Genomic DNA, 12,884 nt, shown 5'->3' with positions numbered 1-12,884 from the left:
ACCGTAACAAATTTAGTTGAAAAAGATTACATTACGCCAAAATATTGCTTCGAAAACAGCAAAAAATGGGTTTTCGAGATATTCTAACGGGAATCTAAGAAACGTGCAATGCTAGGACAATTTTGACTTCAGATTATAATTCAGCACAAAAAAATGCTTTAGAAAAATATAGTTTTTTTTTTAAAGGAGGATTTCCTTGAAGACCAGTGTCATTATCAAGGTTACCTTTTATAGAACAGTTATATAAATTTCTGAATTTAAATTCAAAGATTTTTTTATACAAAAGCATTTACATAATTTTAATATAAATAAAATATAAAATTAAAGTTAATTAAAGTTAATTAATTAATCGAGGTCACTAATATAAAATATTAAAAAATATTTCGTTTAAAGCAGAAAGCTTAGTTTTTTTTTTTTGCCTAAAATCAATTTACACACTCTTTTCTCAAACCGATAATTTTTCCAAGAGGCATTAAAAAAAAAATAATTTAAAAACCGCAAAAAGCTTTTCCCACTAAATTCAGTTCTGTTATGATTTCAGTTTTTTCTTCAAAAATGAAGCAAATTCATTAACTCACCAAAAAGTAAGGTATGAATCATCAAACAGCAACAAAGTGTCATAAACTTCAAAACTCCATTGCATTTAAAAGAAAATGACACGTGTATCAATGTTGTACAAAAAAAAATTGCAGGTACCCTCTTCAAGGCATGCATGCGTACTTTATCAAGAGATTTCTACTTTTCTCAAAATTATGTACAAGTCTCTGTGAATTAATTACAAACATTAACTTCGTTTAAAATCCTTTCATAGCTTCACTCTTTGACTAACACGCACTCTCAAGTGTTAAAATGTTTTATTTTTTTAAATTTTTTTTTTTTAAGTTTCACTTAAAAATCCAGGTCACCGCATATAGTTTGCTGCCATCCAGTAAAACACCATGTTATTAAGCATTCACTTTGCCTTAAATGCTCCACAAAACTTCTTCTACTTTTTTTTAGATCTTTTCCTCAATTTGCACAGAGAATTTATAGTAAAAAAAAGTAGTAGAAAAAAAAAAGAGCATCACACACAAACCCCTCTCTCCAAAATTAAAGTGTAGGCATTATCCATGTCAACTGGCATAGAGTATCTAGGAGAGTATGCTATAAGGATGAGGGGATACACGACCGACGTGGATGGATGCACCCTGCATCATTAGATCTCCCTTTTAACTGCAGTAATTAAATTCGATTCCAAAAACGTTCGTTCTACACCCGGTACAACACGGTTGTTCCTTATTAAATACACACGACACTCAAAAAAGACGGTATCCTAAGCAACCTTGTAGGTAGATATAATATTCTCTTGCGTTGTTCACCCTCTTCTCTGACAGGATACCATAGCTTGTTATACTTCAATATGAAGCAAGCACAAAACTCAGGTACCGTCGTATCTGTACTGTTTATTATTACATCTACAACCTACAAAAGCAATATTCCTAAATACAGTAAAATCTCTATTTTGTGATATTTCATACGAATTTAAAACTTTGTTATTTTTTAACAAAAATTATGTTTAAGTAATATTTTTGAGAAATACCTACATTATTTACAACTTCGGTATTAAAAATTTAGAAAAATGGATCAAAATATTCTGGAGAAGAAATTCAACTTTAATGCAACTCTTAATCAAGTTTCTGACAAGAATTTAAAATACCATTTATCTAAGTTCAAAATGAAAAACAAATGTAATTAGCCGTTCATAGTATTTTAAATTTCTGTAATTTTAGTTAAATTTCTGTATATACAAAGAATAGGTAGCTTATACCAAAGGAATCCAGGATAATGACTTTTCGGAATAAAGAAGCTGTAATGTAGTTATGTTTGAACACCCATCCACTACAGCAGCATCGTATAGTCGGTCGCTATACCAAATGAAAATTCTTCTACTGATACCCTACCAACTCTTCTGGTTCTGGTGTTCTTCTTCTTGCTTTTATCCTGTTTTTTGCATTAATTATCCTGGGAAAAATCTCATTTTGATGGCATAGCCAAGCCAAGAGTACTAAAGAAATATTATGATCATCATGAGTGGCTCTGATATATCGTTGGGGGAAGGTAGATGATACCTTCCTATAACACTGCTGACGCTGCTGCCTTTACTTTTTCGTTTTTGCTTCGCAAGAAAGGAAAATGAACAAAAACAAAAAAAAAAAAAAAAACGTTTTAGTTTTGGAATTTTTGTTGGCACAGGCTTGTGAATATACATTTACCTACCTACTTACTCAACTTACCTACCTCTACCTTCCTATAAAGTCTTAGCTGTTGGGGCGGGAGGTTGTAATTTTTGAATCTAATTAACAAGTTAAATCCCTGTGTTATTAGTGACCCGTTAAATAATTAAAACCTATATTTCTGGAGCACACCAAAGTGTGTGTGTGTGTGTGTTTGGGGGGGGTGTTTTCTTCTTATAACTTAGTGTTTGCCTGTTACCTATACCTTGTTTGCCCTAATTTTCTTCCTTTTTCGTTTGTTTTTCACTCTTTCTCTCTCTTTGTCTCTATGTTACCTCAGTTTTGTGTGATCTCTTGACTAAATTTTTTTTTGTATTTTTAATTTTACAAGAAAAAAAAAAATACGATATGAAATTTAACAGGAATGTTGCCAAAGTATTTTGTAACATTTTAATCGCTAGCGATTTTTCGGAGTCATGTGAAGTACTTTTCTTGTTTATAATAAACATAAATAATGAACGAATTTTATTTACCTTTCTAAAAATTTTGTGAAAACCACAATTTTTTTAACAAAATTCATGTTATAATATTTAATAACTCTTAATTAGGAGAGCGTTATTTCGAGAAAAAGAAATTGTTTAATTTTTGGTACCTATTTCTGGGGGAAGCCCGACACACATAATTGTTTCGTGGAAAAACAAATCGAAAAATAAAATTGTTCTTGGAAAATTAATATTTATTATTTATGTATACATATACGAGAAATAGGCTCTGGAGTCTTGAGTAACCATAATTCGGAAACAAATATATTAAATAATCTACTTCTAAGAACTGCGACTCCCTCTTAGACCAGTGCCAATAATTTTTGAAATTAAAAAAATTATTAGCAGCATAAGGGTGGTGGGAAAATTTAGGATAAATGGTATATGAAAGGGGAAAAATAAATTGCCCACAAAAAAATTGGTGGAAAGGGAGTGGGTGGGCGAAAAAGTGGGGTGGGTGTCAAAAATCATGGTTTTTTACGATTTCTGTCAAAATTAGACGTCCTATCGAAAAAAGTCAAATGCAAAAGTTGTAGGTAGTGTAAATGTCTACAACTTTTACTCAAACAATTTTTTTCTATAACCTTAAAAAGATTGAAAAAAATGCAAAAATACGATTTTTTTATTTTTTATATCTTTTACAAAAATAGTTTGATTTTAACAAAACTTGGTTAAAAATTACTTTGTTATGTTTTCTATCTATTAAAAATGTATTTTGAGCAAAAAGTTAATTTTTGGATTTTTGACGAATTTAATTTGAAAAAAATAGCCTATTTTTCAATCAAAAAAGTTACCGAAAAATTTTTTGATTTTTGAAAAGTTTGGAAATGCAATTATTTAGCTTAAAACCGTTTTTTAAAGATTGTGTGGAAAAACTATACTTTTGTTTTAGAAAATATTGAGAAAAATTGAAGAAATCAAAAAAACGATTTTTAAGATTGATTTTTCCGTAAATGACAGGTGAGTAATAATTTTCCATAGAAACCAAATTATACTTTTCTATAGGTCATTGACCTTTTTAATTTGAATCAAGCACTAGAATAGCTCTAACATGCAAAGTTTTTGAGTAATTGAATTTTAAACGTCCCAAACACTATTTTTCTGATTTTTGGCATGGTAATATGTCAAAAACGTGATGTAATAGAATTTTTCTGACTTCAGATTCGAGCTCAGCGCACAAAAAACCATTAGAAAAATATACTTTTATTTCTATAAAAAAAAAAAAACTTTTTGAATAGTGAAATCGAACAGGGAAAAAAAAAAATCGAATGCCTTGTTCGATTTCACTAGTCAAAAAGTTTTTTAGAGCTATTCTAGTGCTTGATTCAAATTAAAAAGGTCAATGACCTATAGAATGACCATTAATTTGGTTTCTATGGAAAATTATTTCTCGCCAATATTACTGTCATTTACGGAAAAATCAATCCTAAAAATCGTTTTTTTGTTTTTATTCAATTTTTCTCAATATTTTCTAAAACAAAAGTATAGTTTTTCCACACAATCTTTAAAAAACGGTTTTAAGCTAAATAATTGCATTTCCAAACTTTTCAAAAATCAAAAATTTTTTCGGTAACTTTTTTGATTGAAAAATAGGCTACCTATTTTTTTCAAATTAAATTCGTCAAAAATCCAAAAATTAACTTTTTGCTCAAAAAACATTTTTAATAGATAGAAAACATAACAAAGTAATTTTTAACCAAGTTTTGTTAAAATCAAACTATTTTTGTAAAAGATAAAAATAAAAAATAAAAAAATCGTATTTTTGCAATATTTTTTTTCAATATTTTTGAGGTTATAGAAAAAAATTGTTTGAGTAAAAGTTGTAGACATTTACACTACCTACAACTTTTGCATTTGACTTTTTTCGATAGGACGTCTAATTTTGACAGAAATCGTAAAAAACCATGATTTTTGACACCCCACCCCACTTTTTCGCCCACCCAACCACTTTCCCCCAATTTTTTTGTGGGCAATTTATTTTTCCCCTTTCATATACCATTTATCCTGAATTTTCCCACCACCCTTATGCTTCTAATAACTTGTTCAACTTTTGCCTCCTGAAAACCGGATTGGCACTGGTCTATCTACTCTCATATTGAAATCTGTTTCGTTTCGATTTTCACAACGAAGCTTATATTTTTTATAGCTGAGCTTGCTATAAAATAAGATATTATGTGATCGGTGTTTCATTTGTTCCCTCATAACTTCTAATCTACTTAGTACTTACCATAATTTGACAATTAAGGTATTTTTGGAAGCAATTACCTAACACATTTTCTGCTCATAAGTTAAATAACGTGAAAGAAACCTAGAGCTTTTAAGAAGCAAAAGTCATGAACTAATGTCTTGTGCGAATTGCGAAAAATATTTTACATAGAATACATTTTTGACATTTATAGTTTTGTGTGTTAAATATACTAAGACTTAACTTTGATGAAATCTGAAATTACGTTCAATAATAAAGATAAAAACATATTCATATAGAAACTCAAATATATAATTTTCTAAAAATCCTGAATATTCAAATTTTCTAATTAAATTTTCTCGTGCATAATATTTTTGTGAACTTTTTTGAAACTAACCTTAAAAAATTAGCCTACTAGCACTTATTCCAAGATAGTACAGGATGTTTTTTAGTGCATGTCCTAAAATTCCCCAATTTCTAAAAAATAGCATTTTTTCATAGATGTATATGTTTTTCTTTCATTGCATTGTTTTGATTCATGAAAAATTTGGTTCCTCTACCATAACCATAATAATGACAGATAAATAAATATAAATATAATGACAGATGAAAAAGAGGTATAACTTTTTTTAGAGATATCAGATTGCCTTGATTTTAGATTTTTTAGAATCAGCATTAAAAAATACCTCGAAGTTATATATCATTATGTTTATATTATACCATTGTCTATTATTGCTAATTCTGAAAATCTCCATTTCGATCTTGAAAATCGCGACTTGCTAACATGAGATTTTTCTAGGTACATATGTTATAGAATGGCAAGACGAAGATATTGAGCAAAAAAAATTTCTATTAGTATTCATTCCGAGGCTTACCCCTTTTTTCGCCTTATTTGACTGTATTTAACTCTCTGTAGGCACACCTCTTTTTTGTGACGTGATAGGCACACGGGTGCGAATTTGGCTTCAATTTTTTCATGTCGCTAGAACTTTTTTATGTTTCATATTTTATAGAGAATACGCATATGAAATAGGTGTAGAATTTTCCCAGGAATTCGAATATTGCATTCACAATTCCAAAAAAATATGACGTCACCATTATAAAGAGACTTTTTTGCATACACTTTTTTAAAAAATTGTTATTTTTTTATTTTTGTCGTGCCAAATTCGTACCCGTGTGTCGACAGAGGGTTAATCATAAAAAATCGATTTTGGAAAAAAAAATAATTAAAAGAATTAGACTGCTGAATTTCTTCTTTTAGGAGTAAAATCGTTAGTTACGATTTTAAAAATTATGTACATAGATTGTTTCAACGGCGGATACAGGGGGGGGGGGGGGCACGTGCCCCCAGAACTTAAAGTTCATACTTAAAGCAAATCAAACTATAAGAGTTTTTAAAATATATGAATAATAACAGAAAGAACTTGAGTGAAACTCTTGTCTATTTCTGGCTGAAAATGCGAATTTTATTGTTTGTTGCATCCCTTTCAAATGAAAAGCCCCACCTCACAAATAAATAAACGACTAGTTGGGTAAATGCGAATTTTTTTTCGATTTAAAAAAAAGTGAATTTTCAAAGTGATTTTGGTGAAAAATTTTGATATGGACATCGACAATCAAGTTATGAATGGTATTCTAAAAAAAAAAATAATTGTATATGCAACTCTATTTTTTCATACGGAGGGGTTGAAGTACACACTTAAAAAATTTGCACTTTTTTCGTTGTTTTTTTTTTTTAACATTAGTGTTTTTAAAATAGCGGAACAAGCCACAACATATGTAGAACAAACTTGCATTTCTGAAGTTTGCCCAAGTTTGCACCCCGAAAATAAAGACCCCTTGAAAAAAAAACTGCTCAAAACCGACCCTTACTTATAGATTTTTATAAATATTATTTTATTAAGAAAATTTCTCCAGGGATACCTTTAAAATTATGTAAAAAAAAAAATATTGTTCCAAATTTCAAAAGAATCGGCGCAGTAGTTTTGAAGTTATGAGGAGCACCGGTGGCGGCGTTGAAAAAATTAGTTGTGGGGATAACGATTTAAATTTTTGAACTCTGGAATAAAAGACTAAAACTTTCGTAAGCGAAGTATTAAAATACTCATAACTTGGTCAATTTGGCTCCAAGAGACCTACAATTTGAACACAATATTCTTGAGATATGAAACAATTTAACCCCTTGTAACCCCATGTGACATTTCTGTAACAAACCGAAAAAGATCGCATAAAAGCTTTACAAACTATTTTTTTTTCTTTTGAAGCTTCTAATATTATCCTTAAGTATTGCTTTATCGAAATAGTACTTCAAATTTCTAATAAATAGCACCAAAAGTTTTTAATTGACAGTTAATGTTGAAAATTGGGCTTTTTTTTTAAATAAGCAAAAATTCAGAAAAAAATAGTTTTTATTAGTAAACCCACGGGGCTTTATTTTTGGATTTTAGGAAAGTGCCTAAAAATTAATATTAGATAGTGTTTTGCTTGAATTTTTTCATTTTTATATAAAAATAAATTATTTAAACTTTTTTTTTACTCCCTAAATATCGAAATAACTAAGTAAATAATAGCTTTATTGGATTTGAAAAAAAAAGTGTTTTATAAAAGATAAAGGCCAATCGATTGACTTATTAATTTTAAAATTTACGACCTTGGGTTACAAGGGGTTAATGCAAATAAAAAAAAAACAAAACTGGGTTTCCCGGCAAAAAAGTATGATTCATTTTTTTTTTGTTATTCTTAGGAACTTTAATATTTATTAGAATTAAGTCTTTAGTATTTGACTAAAAACTACTAGGTCATTAACTAATGGTATAAATATGTCCATAATATTGCAAAACTTTATACAAAATCAATTAAAAAACGTAAACATTTTTTTTCAAAATTTCATCTTTAAAACTTAATTTCGTAAAAACTATTTGATGAAACAACTTAAGTCAAAAAATAAAATAAAGAATAGATTACTAACTTTAAAATAGCACAGGATTGTACGTGCATTTTCTGATTTTTTATATTTTTTTTTCTCCCGGCTAATCGAGGGGTAAGTGGGTAAGCACTTAAGTGGCTTTTACTGTAACAAGAAAATGAAAATTTTTCCTTCCGAATAAATTTTTGGTCATTTGGTACCTATTTGATGTGGGAAATGTGCCTAAATATTTTTGACTTCACTTTATTTCTAACTGTTATTGCTGTTTTTTGCCAATCCGTCCCTTGTGCCCCCCCCCCCCCCAGAAAAAAATCCTGGATCCGCCCCTGGATTGTTTAATATTGTGTTAAAGAGATTTCAATGGTGCTTTATTCATTTCAATGGTAATTTATTTATCAGCATTAAAACTAAATTAAAAAAAAAAATTCTCGAAAAATTAAAAAAAAAATATTTTAAAACTAAATTTAAAAAAAAAATTCTTGAAAAAGTTTATTTTAAAAATGTTCAACTTATTTCATGTGTTTTTTTTAATAAATGGAAGGTACGCTCCTTTTAACTTAAAAAAACCAAACATAACTCTGGGAGTATCTAAAAATCGTATAATGTCAAATTTAATGTGAATCTGTCCATTTTGTGAAACGATTGTTGTTTTTGGTCTCCTCTGAAGGTGATTTCAATATTTTCAGTTGACATTTAGAGTTACTGAATCTTTTCAGTTTTCAGTAAAGTCAGAAAGTGTCAAACTTAATGAAAATAAATCAATTGAAAATTTTGGCGAATCAAAAGAACTAAAGGCCCCACCATTTTTTGGTTACCTTACTTCGTTAATTGGTTATTTTTGTCATTGAAATATCTACTAAAACATCATTTTAAACGATCTTGAGCTCAAAATGAGGAACGCCATTTGATTTTTTGTGTACCAAAGAATTGAGATATTTTTTACTGTTGTTGTTATTTTTTTTGAGTATCTTGTTGGTAAAATTTTAAAAACTTTTTTTCAAAACAAAAAATTGGAATGTCATTACTCAGAACTTATTATTTGACATACTTAAACAAAATTTCAAAAAAATATTTTATTTTAACAAAATTAAAAATTATATTTTTTGAAAAATTTTCAAAATTGTAATATTAGACCTAATAACTCAAACAGATCTGTAAAAAATTTTCGTTATAATTCGTAAAAACATTTAGCAGAAAATCAGAAATCAAGAAACAAAAGTCATGACAGCTACCTAATAACGGTTCAAAATTATATTTCAATTTTATCACTAAAAAAAAGTATGTTAATTTGCAACGTTATATTTCCGTTTTTAGAAAAAAAAAAAACTAAAAACCGTGTTTCAGTTCAAATTAAACAAATTTGTATATACCTACAAAAATTTAAAAAAAAAGTCTAACCCTTTTTATTTTACACTCTGATAACTTGCAACCCTGACATGGAGTTTACCATTTTAAACAAACAAAAAAAAAATTGTAGATTATTTTGCTTACATTTATTTAAATTTTATCATCCAATGTGTGACACATAAAATCATTGAAAAACTACAAAATTTGTTTACAAAAAAAAAAAACTGTATTTAAAAAAAAATCAATACCGCCCTTAACTCGGGTAAAAATGTTTAGCTTGATATTAACTTAAACTAGGACATGGAGCACAACATCCAAACATCCGAATATAATATTACAACACTCAGCTAAATATTTTTACATTATTTGTTTGTGCATTCAACATTTTACATCAAAAGCACTCATGCTCTGGTTTCCACAACCATTGGCAAGCTTTTGAAGTGCAAGCTTCCTTTGCTATGTCAGTATTTCAGTTTTGTAAAACATTTTGTCCTTTCGTTGTCCTTTATTCTCTTGCTTTACATTTCACGCTTTGCACTTGAAATGTTCTGTTGTCATTGGTTCTGAGTTACAAAAAAAAAATGAAAAAAAAAAAAAACTGTTCACAAGTCATGGCTACTGACGATGATGTTGGGTATGGAAAATAATGTGTAGTACGCGTCATTACACAAGTAAATTCTGACTCAAAGGAGGTATGATACTTTTCCCACCCACAAAGTCAGCCTCATTTTACAATATCCTACAATGAATTGTGTGTAAGAAAAAAAAAAAAATAAAGAATGGAGACACTTTTAAGGACATTTTCCTTGAAGATTTATTGCCGTCAGTGAAATCGTTTTACAAAGACTACACAAATCCTATTCCATGAAGAGATTTCAAGTGAGAAAGATTCGATGCCTCCAGTTTGAAGAGGAAAAAATAAAAAATCGTATCCTTTCAAAAGTTCGAGGTTAGAATCAATCAATGTCCTCTGGTACACCAATAATCTTCAAAAGCATTTTTTTTCTTCTTCTTCTTTTTGTTCATTGAAATCCATTCGAGATATTATTGCATTGCACTCTCCTTATACAATTCAACGGAACGAATAATCTTTTGTATTTGGAATCAAAGAAATAATATTCCAGGGTTGAATGCGGCGATACTCGTATCAATGATGGGTGACCTCAATATTACCGAAGGACACTGAGTTTTCCATTATGTTTTCTCCATTGCATTGTTGCGTGGCAATTGCCTTGTTTTTTTTTTTTTTTTTTTTTTTAATTTTATTTTTTGTTCTCGACGAAGGGTATAGTTGTTTATGTTGTTGGACAAGGCAAGGACTAAGTAAATGGTTAGTTTTTTTTTTATGTTGTATATAAATAATGAACGTCTTTTGATATGGTACGATGATATCCTTTTTGCTGCATTGTTTACCCATAATAAGTGAACCGATTTAAAAAAAAAAAGCTTACAATTTTTAAATTATTGTTAAAGGGTAAGGATTAATATAAATATGTAAATATGTGCATATAAACATAAAAAGCCATCCTAATGGAAATGTAGAAAATAGTAGAAAAACCTGCATCCTTTCTGATTTTATAATAATTTTTTTTTTGCACATTTCTTTGTTAGTGATATTTATACGATTATGAGATAATCCTATTTTATTAAGTGATTAAACTTCTTGGAATTTAGATTGATTCAATTTTCTTTAAAAAAATAGGAGAGAGACAATTTACATTAATGGGTACATACCTTTGAACTTGATTGAAGACGTTCATGACTTGAAGATGCCTTTATTGGTTATTGTTGATTTTAGGGATTGGATGAAACTGTTAAACCAAAATCTTCTAAAGTTGATAAAATGTTCACACAAGTTTTTGAAAATGTTTTTTTTTTAATATGTATTTTTTTTTTTCACTGAAAACCGAACAAAAATAAAACTTTTTCTTTAATGAATTAAATTTTATTAAACATGAATTTCAACGAATGAATGCGAATTTTAAAATAAATAAAACAAGTAGATATTTTTTTCAAGGTTGAATTGGAATATTTTTGTTAAATTTCAGTAAAGATGTAGTGTTCACAGAAGAACTCTTATGAAAGCCTCTTCGACAACGTATTGCTGAGGAAATTTTTGTTTTAAGAAAGATTTCTTTGAGGTTATGCGTCATGAAAGTCGTATTTTGTATTGCTAAGGTTATGTTTATATGCTCCAACGTTACGATTAGTATCTGAAATGCTCTGTGTTGTATAAGGCAATGCAAAGATGACGCATTGGTGGAAAAAGCAGTCTCATAAGTCCATAATGGTACACTATGAAAATATATACACTATGGCGTATGTGTAACATTTTATTTTCAATTGGTGACTTTTTCTTTTTTTCTTTTTTAGGACTTTAAAAAATCATTGCGATGATAGAGAATGCTAAAAAAGTGGATCGCGCAGTTCTGTCCGTTTGTCATATTATTATCTTCAAAGTTGGTTTTCTTGATTTCTACCTCTATCGCAGACAATTAAACCGATCATAATAAAATTTTGTATACAAATTCTTTCTGGTAGCCTTCATTTAAAAATTATGAAAAATTGAAAAAAAATAAATTTTAATTTTTTTCAAATATGTATGTACATATGTAGGTCGCAAATATTTCAGCAACCAGAACTCAAAGAAACTTTTGGTTTGCAGTTATGAATAGACCTTAAAGAGGCCTTTCTATTGATGTCTAATTCGGTGGATTTGGAGGACATTTTTGAAAAAGTATTTTTTTTAGGTAAGGGGTTAACATTGATTTTTTTCACCAAAATCCGAAAAAATAAATTTGTAATTTTTTACATAAAAAGATAGGGCTGTTCATTGTGAACTGGTTTCTGTAAACAAAAACTGAATCGGTGATTGTTAAAACAACATAAGTAACATTTTCATTATTTTTCAGGAGAGACAAAAAAAACTCTGTATTTTTGACGACGCGGCCGCATTGACAATTTTAGCTTAAAATTCGGTTTAGAGGCCTTGTTGAGAGTTGAAACTAACTAAAAGTTTTAAAAAAATATCTTTATCAAAGAAGATTTAACAAAAAATAAATATTGTTTATATGTTGTTTCAACACCCATCGTTTTGTTGGGAGTCAAAACCACTTAATTACTTGGAGATAATGCTGTTTTGACACTCATTTTACATCTAAAGTATTAGCAAATTTAATGGAAAGGAATAAAAGACCACTATAATTCAGCAATTTCATTAATACATACATTAAAAAACAAGAACATTAAACAAATAGGTTGAAAGTGGACGTTCCACGGCAAACAATGAATTTGTTATTTTTTGACGTAGTTAAGTCTTACTAATATTGTGCAAAAATTTTATCCTTGTGACGTAAGTACTTCAAAATAGTATAAAATTCATTTTTGCATTTAACACTTTTTATTGATTGTCTCATTGATATAATTTTAATGTTTATTGGAAGTGAAAAATATGATGGTTTGTAATTTTCCCTGAGTTTAAAGACCTTGATCTTGAATATCAAACCAATAGAACCCAAACTAGAAGCCTTTTAGACAAGATTTACGATTTTTTTTTTTTTTAGTTTTAGTAGTTTTAGTTTGCATTTTCAATTCTTTGCTGGTATTAATATCTTGAAAACTCTAGAACAAAATGACGAAGTTAATGGCTCAGGGAAAATAACAGAGCATCA

The 12,884-nt window shown here is 28.6% G+C and overlaps 1 protein-coding gene and 1 long non-coding RNA gene across 3 annotated transcripts in view; one reads left to right on the top strand and one right to left on the bottom strand.

Moving 5' to 3' along the window:
- LOC129914651 (uncharacterized) overlaps window positions 1-11,163 on the bottom strand; it is a 67,942-nt gene extending 56,779 nt beyond the window's left edge. The window contains exon 1 of the long non-coding RNA XR_008772218.1: window positions 10,948-11,163. This is a non-coding gene — a long non-coding RNA (uncharacterized LOC129914651). The remainder of the gene's footprint in view (window positions 1-10,947) is intronic.
- Window positions 1-12,884, top strand: part of LOC129914647 (hemicentin-1) — a 195,462-nt gene that overhangs the window by 11,707 nt on the left and 170,871 nt on the right. The gene's annotated exons all lie outside the window — the stretch shown is intronic.

Source organism: Episyrphus balteatus, chromosome 3 (genome assembly GCF_945859705.1).
Source record: "Episyrphus balteatus chromosome 3, idEpiBalt1.1, whole genome shotgun sequence".
NCBI lineage: Eukaryota > Metazoa > Arthropoda > Insecta > Diptera > Syrphidae > Episyrphus > Episyrphus balteatus.
Note: the sequence above shows the minus strand (reverse complement) of the source record. Positions and strands in the feature narration are given on the sequence as shown.